The following is a 14528-nucleotide window of genomic DNA, read 5'->3' on the forward strand; positions in this document are numbered from 1 at the left end:
GAAAGGAGGACTTGTGGCACCTTAGAGGCTAACAAATTCACACAATCGGAGCTCGGCATTAAGTCCCTTTGATATAGATGGCTTTAGCAGCACAGTAATGTCAGAGAGAAAGGGGAATTATGTGGGATCCTTCCTGCTACAAGCTGAAAATTCTGCCTACGGGGCCATTCCAGCGCGACCTAAGAACTGGGACAGTTTAAGAGACTCTCGGCATTGAACATTCCTCCAGGGAATGTCACGAGGCTGGAGTGGGGCTGGGATTGTCATCACATTTTTAACATTTCTAGCAAGTGTCTAAGCTTTTTTCTGGTGGGAAAATCCTTAGCAAAGGAGGAATGCTTTTTTCTCCCCCCTACTGTTTTTTATTTAGAGAGAGAGAGAGAGAGCGAGCGCCATGCTATTTCATTTGAAGTGGTCCAATGACCCCTGAGCTTGGTGGAAAAATCCAATGGACTTTCATACAAAATGATCACCTATCGATCGGTTTTTGGCACTGTCCTAGAGATAATATCCCTACCCTAGCAATCCAGGGCATAGCTCCAAAGCACCAGCGAAAGGCAATCATTGGATGTGCTGTGGAGTTATTCAAATAGAAGCCTGTAAATCTCTCCAGAATCAGTCCATCTTAGATACTTATCCTGCCCCCCATTACCACACTATCTCAGCACCACTTTTTATTGAAGCAATAAAGTTTTGAATGAAAATTTTCAACCAGTTCCACTCCGAGCTCCTCCCCCCTCATTGATAGGGGAGGGGCAGGATGTTTCCAGCAAGAGAGGTCTTCAAGTTTGGAATGCCCGCCCTTCCTTGCTTTGCTAACCGTCAGGGCCTGCTTACTTTCCCAGGCATCTCCCAAGGGCATAGGTTGATGGAGGTGAACATGAAGGGGGAGACAGGAGTATTTCTTGGAGTGTGGTTGAGAGTTTTCCTGGATATTGATCCTGCACAATGTTCTGAATGGACACTTTTCAGTCACAAGAAACATGCTGAGGCCTCATGCTCAGGACAGGTGTTATGGGTGAATCAAAATACGCCAGGACCACCTTGGGACTGGCTTTAACATTAACATCTGATGGCCACCATCTTGGCTGACACAAAAGGGACTGAATCAGGGACCTCCAGAGCTAAAGCACACGAGCTACAGCTCCCTAAACAGGCCTGTACCAGACTCATAGCCGCAGCAGATTAGCCACCTGCAACACACTTATCAGGGAGTCATACCTGCTCGGGGGTATCAGGGAGAATAAAGCCTCCCTTCTCCATGCATGGCAGCTGGAGTATACACATCATGGGAGGGAGAAAGCAGCGTGTGGCATACCCAATACTCCCCACTGAGCTGGTGGGCAGGGCCAAGGTGGAGCAGGATAGGGAATGGGCAGAACTTTGGCTCCACCTCCCCAGTGCTAGAATAAGAAGGGGACGTACCAAACACCCAGCAATGGGGCGTAGCAGGTTATGTATCCTGGGGGCTGGAGTTATTTCTCTCGGCGTGCTCCTCCTAGGGCAGGGCAGCTACGTATCAGCCCTTTGCTCAAGGCTGAAGGCTCAGTGTAGCTCAGATAAATCATTTGAAGCCTAAATCTCCTGACCCTGAGCTGAGCATGTCACTAACTCGTCGAGACACCACCCACACAGGAGTCACTTTTCCTCTAGTAATCCTGCGTCCTGCCCCACAATGAAGCAATTAAAATGGCTTGGCTTTTGAGTAACGTATAGGAAATGAGAAGAAAAGGTTGGATATTTTTTTTCTTCCTTGCAGATCTTTAGAAGGGTTTTTTTTTTTTTTTTTTTTTTGTCGCTGTTCCTATTTTTACTCCCTTTATGTTTTTCCGGTTACAAAATTCCTTCGGCACAAAAAAGAAGCCTGCCTGGAATTTCTTTCATGCCCAGTTCCCAGCCCATGTGCTTATTTCCCAATGTGTTTTTAAAAGGTTGCATTGACTCAGCGGGGACAAGAGCCAGCTCTGGTTTCTATTACCGATGATTAATGTTAGGGCCCATGTTTAGACTCTCGGAGCTTACTGGTTAGGGACTGAGGGAATTTTGGTACCAGCTCTGATAAAATGTTTCATGCCTAGGAGGTGGCGGAGGGGGGCATGAGGTTGACATTACTGGGGCAGGGTTTTGAAGTCAGCTCAACGGGAGGGTGGGAGTGAACCCTGTAGGCAGGAGTGTCACAGAAGCAACCACAATGTGGATCACTCTGCGTTCCTGGCTGCTGTCACTAGTCTGGTTTTACTGGTCTTTAAACATCATTTCTTTGTGTTCAGAAGTAGACTCTTGATGTCTCTGGTTGGCGACATTTGATACAATACGAGGAACGGGGATTAATGACAATAGGAGATTTAAAATAGCAGTAAGGAAACAAAACAAAGCAGAACAACTTAAGAACACAAAAAAGTTTCTTCCTTCCATGTTCTCCTCCACCCTGCCCATCACATGCCAACATTTCCCCAAAGAAGGGACTTTTATATTGTACGTTCCTCAGAGTAGATGTGAGCATCAATGGCGCAGTAACAAGAATACACTGTAATAATAATGCGAACACAGGAATTGCCAGACTAGATCGGACCAGTGGGTCAGCAAGTCCAATATCAGCTCCCTGAGGGCGTCTCTACATTGCAGCTAGGCGCGTTCCCCCCAGCCTGGGCAGACCGACTTGTGCTAGTGTGCTACAAATAGCACCATGTGCAGGCAACTGCCCGGGTACAAGCCGGCCTGATCCCCTGGCTCAGTACTCCAGTGGCTAGCCCGTGCTACTGCCCATGCCACAACGTCACGCGGCTCCTTTTAGCGAGCTAGCTTGAGCAGAGCTCGAGCAAGTTTGTCTCCCCAGACTGCAACGCTCACTCTTAGCCACAGTGTAGACATACCATGAGAGCGTCCCGCACAAAATGCTTGAAAGAAACGTTGGAGGGGGCATGGTCACAGGGAAAGTTCCTGCCAGACACCCCCTCCTGCCCCGCATCAGTTAGTAGTTGACAGAGCTGGTCAGGAGTTCTTTGACAAAAATGTCAATTATAGGTTGCTGTTTTTTAAATGGGCAACATTGAAATGAAACATTTTGATTGAGCTGAACTGAATTGTTTTCTCAGATTTTTGATTCAGGAAAATTTTCATCCTGATTCAGGATGGGAAAAATATTTTTTATAACTTCAAAATGTTTGAGGGTTTTGGGAAACCATTTTCCTCCTGACTCTAGTAGTTTATTCCCCTTCTGCTCCTTATTCCCTCTCTAAGGTCCCTGTGGGTTCGATTCTATTCTGTATAGCTTTTGTGGATGTTTCCAATCGCCATAGAAATGTCTAATCCTCTTTCCAGTCCTGTCAAGCTTTTGGTTTCTTTTTCATGTGGTGGCAGTGTGTTCCATAGGCTAATAAAATTAGTAAAGTTAATAAAAAAAAGTATCTCCTTTCATCTGTTTAAAATTTGCCACCCGTCAATATCAATGTGGGTATGTGGCAATATTGTCCCCTGCGTGGCAGAAAGTCACTTAAGAGACATGAAACTCTATATGTTGCTCCTGAAGTTCTTCCAGAGTTTCCCTCTGATTGTTCCATTTGGGGCTGCAGGGGTAAGTCCATATGGAAGTGGTGAGGGGAGAGGGGTGTGCGTCCCTAAATATGCAGATCTCCTGAGATGAAGGAGAGATTTCAGGTGGAAATCAGCAGAATGTTTCTAACAGCAAAAGCTGTTATGCTCAGCAAAGGGGGAAGCACAAATACCAAGTCCTTTAAAACTGTCCTGTACAATGCTCTGGAGGACAGACTGTAGGGTCTGATTCTGCATTGACACCAGGGGTCTACACAGTGATTCTTCTCCATTTCTGAGGTGACAAACGGATCTTCAGATAGCGCAGCCTGGTGTTGTCTATCTAACGCCAGTTTCGTTCCCTACTGGGAGAACTAGCTGGAGGTGGCACTGGCCAAAGCTGTGGGATGCCATATCTTTAAAAAATACTACTGTATATTATGGTAATGCCTCCCCGCACAAAAAAACCCCTACCTGTTGTCAGAGGTAGGGTTTCAGGGCTAGCTCTACAAGATTAGCAATGACATTCACCCTTGTTTAGTCACATTAGGCCTTATATCCTCTGGGGGTTATGGGCCATGAGAGGGTACTATAGCATTCGAGGGTGCCAGGCAGCGTTCAGGGGGTGTGACGCTCCTATCACTATAAGGCAGCTGTGCACAGGTGCATTGTGGGGGAGGGGCAGGCAGGCTATAATATTTTCTTTGGTCTGGGTCTGACTGAGGGAGATAGAGAGGCAGCCAGAGGTTTGGAATAATTCCTCAGTGACACAGGACCTCTTGCTGCACTGGTCCCATTTGCCCTCCACATCCCAGCCCGCAAAAGGCCATGCTTGTCCAGTGCCCCAGAAAGCCCTCCTCACCCCGGTCCAAGGACACCTGCAGGATGGGGGAATCAAAAGGGGGGCAATTCATGGCACTAGGAAGGGACTGTGCAGCCGCCAGCTCTCCGAGCCCATCCCTGGCCTGGCTCAGGAGTGTGAAATTCATCGCCCTCTGGAGAGAGCTGTGGGAAACGATTCTCAGTCCAGTTACCCACTTCACAATCAGGCCCACTTGGCAGTCTCAGGAGAGTAAGACCAAGGACTGAACAGGCCCTGGAGATGGAACACTCCTCGGGTGGTCGCTCCCTGGTCAGGGTTGGTACACGTTCTGTAGGGACGTCTGCCCTGCTGCTTCCCATGTCGTGCCTCCTCTACGGCTAAATGGAGCATTCCAGGGCTGTCAATCCCATCCCCTTCCTCGGGGGCCGTGGGACAGCATCGATGGGAATGCCAGCTTGGAAACAGAGGCAGGCCAGTTTATTCTTTGCGGAGTCTGTCTTGGGTGTGGCCCTGACCAGCCTTTGTGGGAAGCTCTTCTGGTCATAGTGAGGTATGACCTTCTCCCTCATGCCTCGCTAGTCCGAGGGGGCTCCGATTCTCACGATATATAGCACTTTCCCTTCCACCAGGCTTTTTTCCCCCAGCCCTGTGGCCCAGACGTGAGGAGTGTTTTATCTCACTGTCTTAACTCGTGCTCTCCAGGCCTGGCTTTGGAGACGAAGCTGCTTCTCAGCTGCTCTTCACCAAGAAAGCTAATCCTACCCATTTCCTTCTACAGCTCCCCTCGCAGCCTGCGAGCAGCAAGATTTGTGTTCAAGGTTTCCCTAGACAAGCCATGAATCAGTGCGGTTTTTCCAGACCTGATCAGGATCCGCCATTAATCAGCACTTAAAATAGAAGGCTGAGGTTCTGGCTTTTCATTTTTTCCAGCATGGCCCTGCGGGCATCGTAGACCAGCTCGTATTCCTCCTTGTGCATGGTCAGTCCCTTCAAAAGTCACCCAGACTCCAAGGGATACAGGAGCCAAATGCCTAAGAGAATCTAACTGGCTTAATAAATTTTCCCAGTGTCCTGCTCTGTCTGAACAGGTTATAATGGGATTAGTACTGCAAGGACTCCCAAAATGCCTGCGAAAACAGATGATTTAGAAACTGCTGCAGCCAAAAATAAAGTAACCCTTGCAGGTAGTTTAGAGGTGTAATTAACTACTCAGGTCCTGATGCTGTAAATCCTTGAACAGGGGCCTGAGCCAAAGCCAGCTGAAGTCAATGAGGGCTAGTCTTCCCTGCAGCGTGAGCTTGAGTGACCTACACAGGAGTTACACCTCTGGAATCAGCTAACTAGGAACTAACACTGGCGCTGCTGTGTCCACACTGGTGCCACACTCACTCATGTGTGAGACTTCTGGGGCACAATCCCCGGCACTCAGCGTGGCAGGAAGCTCTATGAATTCTTCCTCAGTGAATTGTGGGAGAACCTGTCCATCCTGTCAGGGCCCCTGGGGGAGGGGGGCAGAATTGTGGGAAGGCCCTGGAGGACTAGCAACAGTCGAGCAGTGCTAGCTTGCGTCCACACAGAGTGGTGTGTGAGCAGCTGATGATTTATGCTGACTCAAGCGTTAGCCTGTACCCCATGCTGGGCCAGCCAGTTCAAGTTAAATGCACCACCTCATGCAAGTGAAGGGTTGTGTGTGTGTGGACAGCCTCGAGCTAGGGCCAACACTTGTGTTATAGCTGTCGTTAACTTTGCAGGGAAGACAAGCCCTGGGAGGCAGGGTACACAAGTATACCACACTCCTGTATAAGGGAAAGTGGAAGCAATGCAGAGACTCAGTTAAGCTCAAGCACTAGACCACACCCTTTGTACTGAGTATTGGCAGGTCTCAAGCCTCTTAAAAGCACAGGGTAACAAGGGGATGGGGCATGGACGGAAATGGGCCTGTCTGAGGTCACATGGGCTTAAGGCTCCGCCCCCATCACGCTAATGAGGTGCTCAGCAGCGTCTGATGCCGGCGGGATTGGGGTCCCTGGTGCACATAGGTCCAGTTCCTGCAGCAGGTTCATCCCGCGCCCTTCCAGCTCCCAGCCATCACGTCTGTTTTGAGACACAGCCCACGTTCCCTGTGAGTTCTGCTACCTTTTGTGCACTGTCATCCCGAGGCCGCCCACCAGGCCCGTTAGTGAGGGCACATCTCCCGACTAAGCCTTCCCTGCCACCATCCACCATTGTGGCAAGGGGGCACAGAACGTGTGGGGCCTTGTTTCTCTCCGCCTTGCACCTGGTCGTCATCGACGCCCGTGCAAAGGAGGTGCAAAGCCACATTGCAAGAGCAGCCGTTCACACCTGCATTGCATGGGTAGAAACTCATATGAGGGAGGGGCAGGCGGCCTGCCAGCGCCACTTTGCAATTTGGCCACTAGATAATGCTGAAGAGAAGGAGTGGCCCATTGGGACCTCAAGCCCTGGTGCTCGCCCTTTACAGCCACACAGGGCCAGAGCCCCAGCTGGCGTAAATGAATGCAGAGCTATCGATTTACAGGTAGGAAAGAACCTAGCAGTTAAGGCTGGCCTAAGGAGACCTGGGTTCAACTCCTGGTCTAGCCACAGTCTTCCTGTGTGACCTTCATTAGGTTACTTAAAGTAGGTCCACACTGCAATTAAACACCAAGGGCCAGCCTGTGTCAGCTAACTTGGTATCGCAGGACTGTTTAATTGTGTAGATTTTTGGACTCAAGCTAGAGCCTGGGCTCTGGGACCCTCCCTTTGCCTGCCGTCCCAGAACCTGGGCACAAGCCTGAACATCTGCACTGCAGTTACACATATGGGCAACCTCACTAGATGATGCACCAACTCATCCTCTCCAAATGAGATGCTTAAGCCTCTCCATGAGTCATCCCTTTGCTCACATGTGGGGCTGTTCCGGTTGGTTGGGACCTTCCCTTTTGCTAAGAAAGACATTTCTGTGCATTTGCCCAACGCTCTCCTTTAAAAAGGCGGGAGCTGAACATCCTACAGTCACTGCCATCAGGGCAGGGTGGAGGGGATGAAACCTTGGGTTGCCGCTTAAATAACGTCATGAATATGTCCCCTCTACACCAACGGGGGCGTGGAGACGGTGGCACAGGGAGCTCTGACATTTCCATTCAGCTCAGTGAAGTGCTGTAGCAGGGGGACAGATCCAAGCCAGGAAGGAGCCCAGCAGCAAGCTAATAATTTTTCCATCATTACAACCTGGGTTATTTTTGGCAGACCCAGCTCCATTGGTGGAAGGGACCTCCCATGATGCCTGGCAGAGCTCTGGGAAGATCAGAAGAGGGTGAAGGGGTGGCGCTTTAGTTAACATTTTAAATACTACAATTTTTTTTTGTAATGTAGGGGTGTAATTGGCTCCATTCCCGGCCTTATTTAAAGAAAGAAAGAAGCAAAGACCAGGCTTACATGAAAAGGGGAGCAGGAGGATAGTTGGGTTGTGGTACCAAGCAGAGGGAGGGCCCACAGCTGCATTAGGGAACCACTGCCAGTCTTAAGAGTGGGTGACGTGGGCGACTGCCCAAGGCTCTGTGGTTTGGGGGGTGCCGTCAGGGAGTTTAATTTGTGCCAGGGCTTGTCGGGGTTGAGCCCCAGCACCTCTAGACCTGGCAGTTCATAGCCTCAGCACCGCTGGGCTCCCAGCCAGCAGCTCTCTGGCCACCCAGCTCTGAAGGCAGCGCTGCTGCCAGTGCAGAAGTAAGGGTGGCAACACCCTACCCCGGTGGCTCATTTCCCCCTCTGCCTGGGAAGAGAGGGTTTGAACTGGTCTTTCCTGCAGCCCAGGTGTGCACCTCAGCGGTTGGGCTAATGCAATGGGGTGGCTCCCTCACTCTTGCCACTTGAAGTTCTTCCACTTGAATCAAGTATTCTTTGCACCAGCCCAGATGCCCGCCTCCCTCTCCAGCTTGCTGGCAAAGCAGTGAGTCTGGTCTGTGGGAGATGATGGTTTAAATCCCCTCCCCCACCGGGGGCGGGGGGTGGCTGTGGAGAAGCAGTTTGAAAAGAGATCTCCCGAGGCTCTGGTGTACACCTTGCCTTTCAGGCTAGTCTGATAGGGTGACTCCTTGCCTCGTGAAGCTGATCTACTTGACTTAAATATTCTTTGGGGTAAGCCAAAGCTCAGAAACACTCTCTAGTCCAGTGGATGGGGTACTTGCTTGGGTTGTAGGAGATCCTGGTTCATATCTCCAAGCTGCCTATTCAGCAGGGGCTTGCACAGGGATTTACTGCTTCCTTGTTGACAGTCCTTTGCGGTGGGCCATCCTTGTCCGAACCCCCTCTCTTTCTCAAGAGGCCATTGTGGGGATTTGGACAGGGATCGCTCACCAGTGACTCTCCCCAGGATGTGGGAGCCCCCAGTTCTCACCCCTCAGCAGAGAAGGGGAGTGCCCTGGGGTCTGCCACAACCTGGGTGAGTATCCCAGCCACTGGGGACAAAAGAGTGATTCAGGTCTTTTGTATGGCCCCAATTATTAGTTAATTAAAAGAGCAAGAGCCCCTCTGAAGAATCCACAGTTGATTTACAAGGGCTCACACCTGAGATGCCAGATTCCCCTGCTGGAGCAGAGTGGAGTCTTGAAGCAGCATCACTCACACCCTAACCCCCATACTACAGACGGTCTTGGATAGAGAGTTTGGCCCAGTTAATATGTAGTTAGAGTGGAACAGCTTCAACAGAAAAGACCGAGGGAACTTCCACATCAGAACACCTCCCAGTCCTGCACTTTAGGCCATTCATTTCAAAGGCACAAGATCAAGGTTCAAATCCCTCCTCAACAAGAAGATGGTGGATTTGAACCAGACCATCCTGGGGCAGGATGGGAGGTGGAGTATGCAAATCGCTCAGCGACGGGGGTTCATGTCTGTGATCCTTTGGGCCAATTCATATGTAGTGAAAGTGGAACAGCTTCAAGAGAAAAGGCTGAGGGAGCCTGCCCCCATCAGAATACCTCTGAGTCCAACAGTTGGAACATTCACTTGAGAGAAGGAGAGAAGCAAGCTGAAAAGGGAGTTGAACCAGCCCCATCCACGTCACAACCACATTGCCAAACCACTGGATGACAGGCTACCGAGTGGCCCAATTACTGTTTAATGAAAATGGCACAACCTCAATAAGATGCAAACCTCAACCCCCATCAGGTTTCAGAGTAACAGCCGTGTTAGTCTGTATTCGCAAAAAGAAAAGGAGGACTTGTACTTATGCTCAAATAAATTGGTTAGTCTCTAAGGTGCCACAAGTCCTCCTTTTCTTTTTGCGAACCCTCAACAGACTCTCCCATAGATCAGCCACCGGGGCACTCACGAGAGAGAATGCAGATCACTGTTCAAATCCCTTCTCAGCAGGCTTGGAGGGGAATTGAAGCACGTTCTACCACTTCTCGGGTACCCAGTGCTGCTTGCATTCCACAGCCAGGAAGCACTCAGCTGCTTTATCCATCCCTTGCGAGATACCAATAGGGCATCTGAGATGACAATGGCAACTCCAATTGCCCAGACATTGGCACCTAGCAAGCAACAGACCCAGAGGGCTATGGACTTCCCGGCCTCTCCTGAGCACCTGAAGAGCATCTCCACAGCTAGAGAAGAAAGGCCTGGTGAGGTGGGGGATAAGAGCTGGCTGCTGGAAGGAGGCAGGCTCTCACCTGGAGCTTGAGGAAGGAAGTCTAAGGGAGAGAGACAGATGGTGCTTGAACCGTGGGGTTCACTATGGCTTGGCTAACCCAGATGGGGTGAGCCTGGGTAGGTAGTGGGGGGCCAAGGGAATGGGTGGGGCGCCCAGGGTGGCAGCAGGGACTGGGGACATGGGGGAGGGGGGCAGGGAGGCAGCAGGGGCGATGGATGGGGAGGTAGCAGGGGCCAGGTGCATCAAAATACAAGTTCACCCAGGGCGCCATTTTCCCTAAGGCTGGCCCTGTAGGGAGTAGCAAAGGCAGGGCTCGTTGAGCAGTGCTGGGTTCTCAGGAGCAAAGGAAGAGCCGACTGTCCCCATTTCGTTTCTGTCGGAGGCCTCACAATGCATTCAGGAGCTGGCGGGGCCTTTCCTCCCTGGTCCTGCTGGTCCAGGGCAGCCCTGGGGGAATGGGTTGCGTCACACCTGGCCCAGTGCTGTGCAAAAAGGGTGTTTGGCCCAATGGCTGCCCCCCCCCCCCGCTTTCCGATCATGGTGTAAGAGAGGGGAGAATTGGGGAGTGGATGAGAGCATGGGCTAAAACGTGTGAGAGAGATTGACCAGATTAGATAGCTAGATAGATCAGACAAGGGGTGTGAGGGGGCCCACCCCACATCACACAGAAAGACAGAGCCAGGAATAAAATTCAAGCCTCCTTATTTCCAAGACAAGGCCCTCTCCACTAGACCCAACCTGCATCTCAACCATTTGCCTCCTTCTTCTCACTTTGAGCACCTCAACAACCGCTGAAGTCGAGCTAAGGTTGTTGTCAGCTCACAGGATCAAGCCCTAGAAGAGGCCATGGAGAAGCTGAAGCCCAGAAGGTACATGATGCGGTTTTATGTATGTGGAAGCAGCACAACTCCTCGTCCTGTTTTACAGTAAATAAGATGCCTCCTCCAAAGCCCATTCAAGGTAATGGGAATCTTTCAGTGAGTGTTGGACCGGGCACTGTTTGGTGGAGAGAGGCATCCACAGAGGCTAATCAGCAAGGATCTGTGTGTCTTGGCAGCTATGAATGTAGCCAGCTGCAAAGACAGCTTAAGCCACAGGAAGTGGATTTATTCAGCAGACGCAGTTGAGTTCTACATGCAAATCTGTAGCCCAGTCAGAAGACCTGAAATGTGAAGTCCTCCATTTTCAGATGGCATCTTTCTCTGAACAAGAAAAACATTGCAGTGACCCACCCTGGACTTTTTGAGCAGGTAGAAACTTTTTGAATAGTGTTCCTCTGCTGAAAAATGGTATTTTTCAGAAGTGATGGGGGGGGGCAGGCAAAAATGTGCTATTTCTAGTTAAATATTGATGGAAATATTGTCAAAATGCCATTGAAATGGTTGTGGAAATCTTTCACCCACCAAACAGTGGTATTTCAGTAAATGAAAAAATGTCATTAACATTTGCAGTGATGTTTTTGATAAACTTTCTGCTAAAGAATTGGGGAAACGTTTTGGGGAAAAAATTAAAAGTTATTCTGTTTCCAATCCTTCACACTGAAACCAACTGTGAAAGTTACATTTTTTTCCCCATATCTAATTTTCCATTTTTCACCCATGTCTATTCAAAAGTAGCTTTCTAGCCTCAGAAACTGGCTGCCATTTACAGTTAATAGGAAAGAGTGGTCCATGAATGAATGGGGAATTAGCTGAAAATTATATACACCTTTCAGGATTGGGGGAAATGCCAGTGATCAAAGTCATTTCCTACCTCACTTTCACTGGTAAAGTTAAAACGAATATAATCTGTCGAGTTACTGTCGCTAATCTCTCTCTCGCTCGCTCATTTCAATCTAATCTAAACTATCTAGGCATTTATATCTCATAGAACATGACATCATTCATAACTTCCTCCTTTCAGGTGCTTATAAACGTCTGAAAAATTCTCAGACTTTTTATGGGCACAGTCAAGCCTTGACTTTTGCACCCATGTAGGGAAATAAGGGGGTTTAGAAGTATTCTTCAGTCCTCTCTTTTGGCTCCCTGCACTGCAGACCACGCAGGCACATGCCAGCGGTTTGTCCAGGCATTGATGCGCTTTTGGAAGGAGAAATGGAGAGTTTTTTTTCTTGAAGAGAGTCAAAAAATGTTTTGTTTTTTCCCCATTGAAAATTTCAAATTTTTCGGCATGTGCCATTGGGTATGTGTACACTGCAGAGTGTACTCCAGTCTGGGCTCCTGCAAAATTGTGCTTGCTAAGCCCGTCTGTGAGTGTACTCACCGTAGACCACCCCTCTTCATATTGGTGTAGCCACGTCCGCCATGGTACTGCACTGACGTGCTTGGGGGTAGGATTTCTGGGGGCATATCACAGGGTTCACAGCCCCTCGCTGGGCTGCTCTAGGAGCTAGTTCACAGAGCACTGCGGAAGAACGTGTCTGTCATCCCTAGGCCCTTGTGTGGAAGTGTTCTGAGCCTGCCAACGCATCCAGCTGATGGGCTGTCAGCTCTGCGTGCTCCTTGCCTTTGTCTGTTCCAGCCAGAGCCACGCTATGGATCCAATGCCAGTGGAACAGCTTGTCCTGCTCGCGGCTGCACCATTATTGCAGGATCGACAGGGTCTGCAAGACAGGGGTGGACGTTTGAGCAGCAGTTTCTGTCCTTTGGAGGGCAAGGGCAGCAGGCTATCGGGGCTGTCGAAGGGGCGTCGTTAGGTGCCCTCCACAACAGGTTTCATGACTTCGTAGGACTGTGTCCAGAGTGTTTGCTGATCGGGACTGGGGCACGTGTGTAAAGGAGTGAGCGCTGGCGAGGGAAACTTGCATAGCGTCTGCGGTCACTGTGCCCAACTCTGCCCAGTGCTATGGGCGAGCAGGTTCCTTATCTCTAAAAGTCAGCCCCTGAAAATAAACACATTCTGCTTCACCATCAGATCTTGGTCTTCCGCTCATTTCACACACACACACAGGCCTTGTCTAGTAAATTAAATAACACACACACAAACCGTTCCCACCGACTTCAGCCAGACCTCCTGTCTGCTTCCCTCACTAGCTTTCATAGAGGGAGAGAGGGAAAGACAAGTGGTGGGAAAGTTATTTTCCAGGACACCCAGCTGGCTGAGGCAGCATCTTCAGGCTTGAAATGAGACTTGGACAGGAAGGCGGGGGGGGAAAAAAACTCCTAGGATGGCTGTGAATTAGCTTAGCCAAGCAGCAGTGGGACATAGTTTGTGGTGGAAACGTCCTAGAGCTATTTACTATAGGAATCTGGTTTGGTTTAGACAGCCCCACGGCTGGACTCAGTGCTTGGGAGCTCCCAGTACCCTCCCCAGACAGTCTTTCATTTGCTATCCCCGTCCTGCGAGGGGGCTTTGCTGAACTGAGGTGCTGCCGGCTTCTCTTGAGGCCTGGCACGTGAGCTAGTCGCTCTACCCAGCCCCTGCGCCGTGTCATTTGCTTCAGGATGGCCCCACACCCCATTTGGCAGTGGTTTGGAGCCTGAAGGTGAATCTGGGAATGTTGCAGCATTTGCCAACAGTGATCTGGAGACGCTGAGCCAGATTTTCAGTTACATCTGGGGCCCTCCGCCCAACCTGGAGAGAGCCCCTTAGGGGCTATACATCTACAGGGGATAGCTAGAGCAGGGTGCTTGCTGGCTTCGCCCATGCCACCCCACCTCTGGCCTGCCTCCTGTGCCCGGGCTTTGGAGAAGGAGCCAGAGGGGCCAGCGCTGTGCCTGCTGGGGATTCCCCAGCATTGGGAATTTCCCCAGCATGGATTTAGGAATGTGTCTCTTCCGTTTGCACCACTCAGCAATGCAAACAAAGATTGGCACAGAGGATTCTGGACTAGTTGCAGGACTAGAGATCTAGAGCAGAAGCTTTCTGAAGCCCCCCCGTGGAAGGGGCGAGATGTTGGCTCTTTTCACAAAGAGAGCTTTCCTCCCAACTGTTTGTCAACCATTTGGATTAAATAAGTGTCAACTAAACTGAAGAGAACCAAAAGTGTCTTAAATATGCCTTCCCCTCTAGAATCGCTCAAGTTTCATGTCCACTAATCTCTGCCAAAACGTCTGGAATACTGTTCTCCCATTTCTCCTTAGGTGCCCTGCTGTTTGTTTGCTCCATTCAGGTTTTACACTAAGTGTGGAAACTCTTCCGGGCAGGGACTGGCCATCACTATGTGTTTGTATTGCACATAACACAATGGGACACCAACCAAGTTTCAACCTCTATGTGTTATTGTAGTAGGAGTCATTAATAATAATAAATAAGCAGAATAATGTGATGGCAGAATCTTATTAGTTTGAACATGTCAAAATGAAACCTCCAACTTTCAAAAGTTTCTATCAGGAACAATTTGCTGAATTCAACTTGATTTCATGAATAGTTTTGGTCCACCCAGAACTGTATTTTTTGGTGAGTAAACTATGTGTCCAGAAAACTTCTGCCAACACTAGTTCTGGACCAGGACACATTGACAACAGCATACTAAGGGTGGCTTCAGCCTTGTCCACACCTGCACGAGTTGAACTAAAACTG

At 49.9% G+C, this 14528-nt stretch overlaps 1 long non-coding RNA gene across 1 annotated transcript; it reads left to right on the plus strand.

Annotated features, from left to right (window-relative positions):
- The first annotated feature begins 11121 nt into the window (after positions 1-11121).
- On the plus strand, positions 11122-12919 carry LOC122463541. The gene is made up of 2 exons (XR_006286998.1): positions 11122-11257; positions 12440-12919. It is a non-coding gene; the product is annotated as an uncharacterized LOC122463541 (long non-coding RNA).
- Positions 12920-14528: the final 1609 nt, after the last annotated feature.

Source organism: Chelonia mydas, chromosome 22 (genome assembly GCF_015237465.2).
Source record: "Chelonia mydas isolate rCheMyd1 chromosome 22, rCheMyd1.pri.v2, whole genome shotgun sequence".
NCBI classification, from domain to species: Eukaryota; Metazoa; Chordata; order Testudines; family Cheloniidae; genus Chelonia; species Chelonia mydas.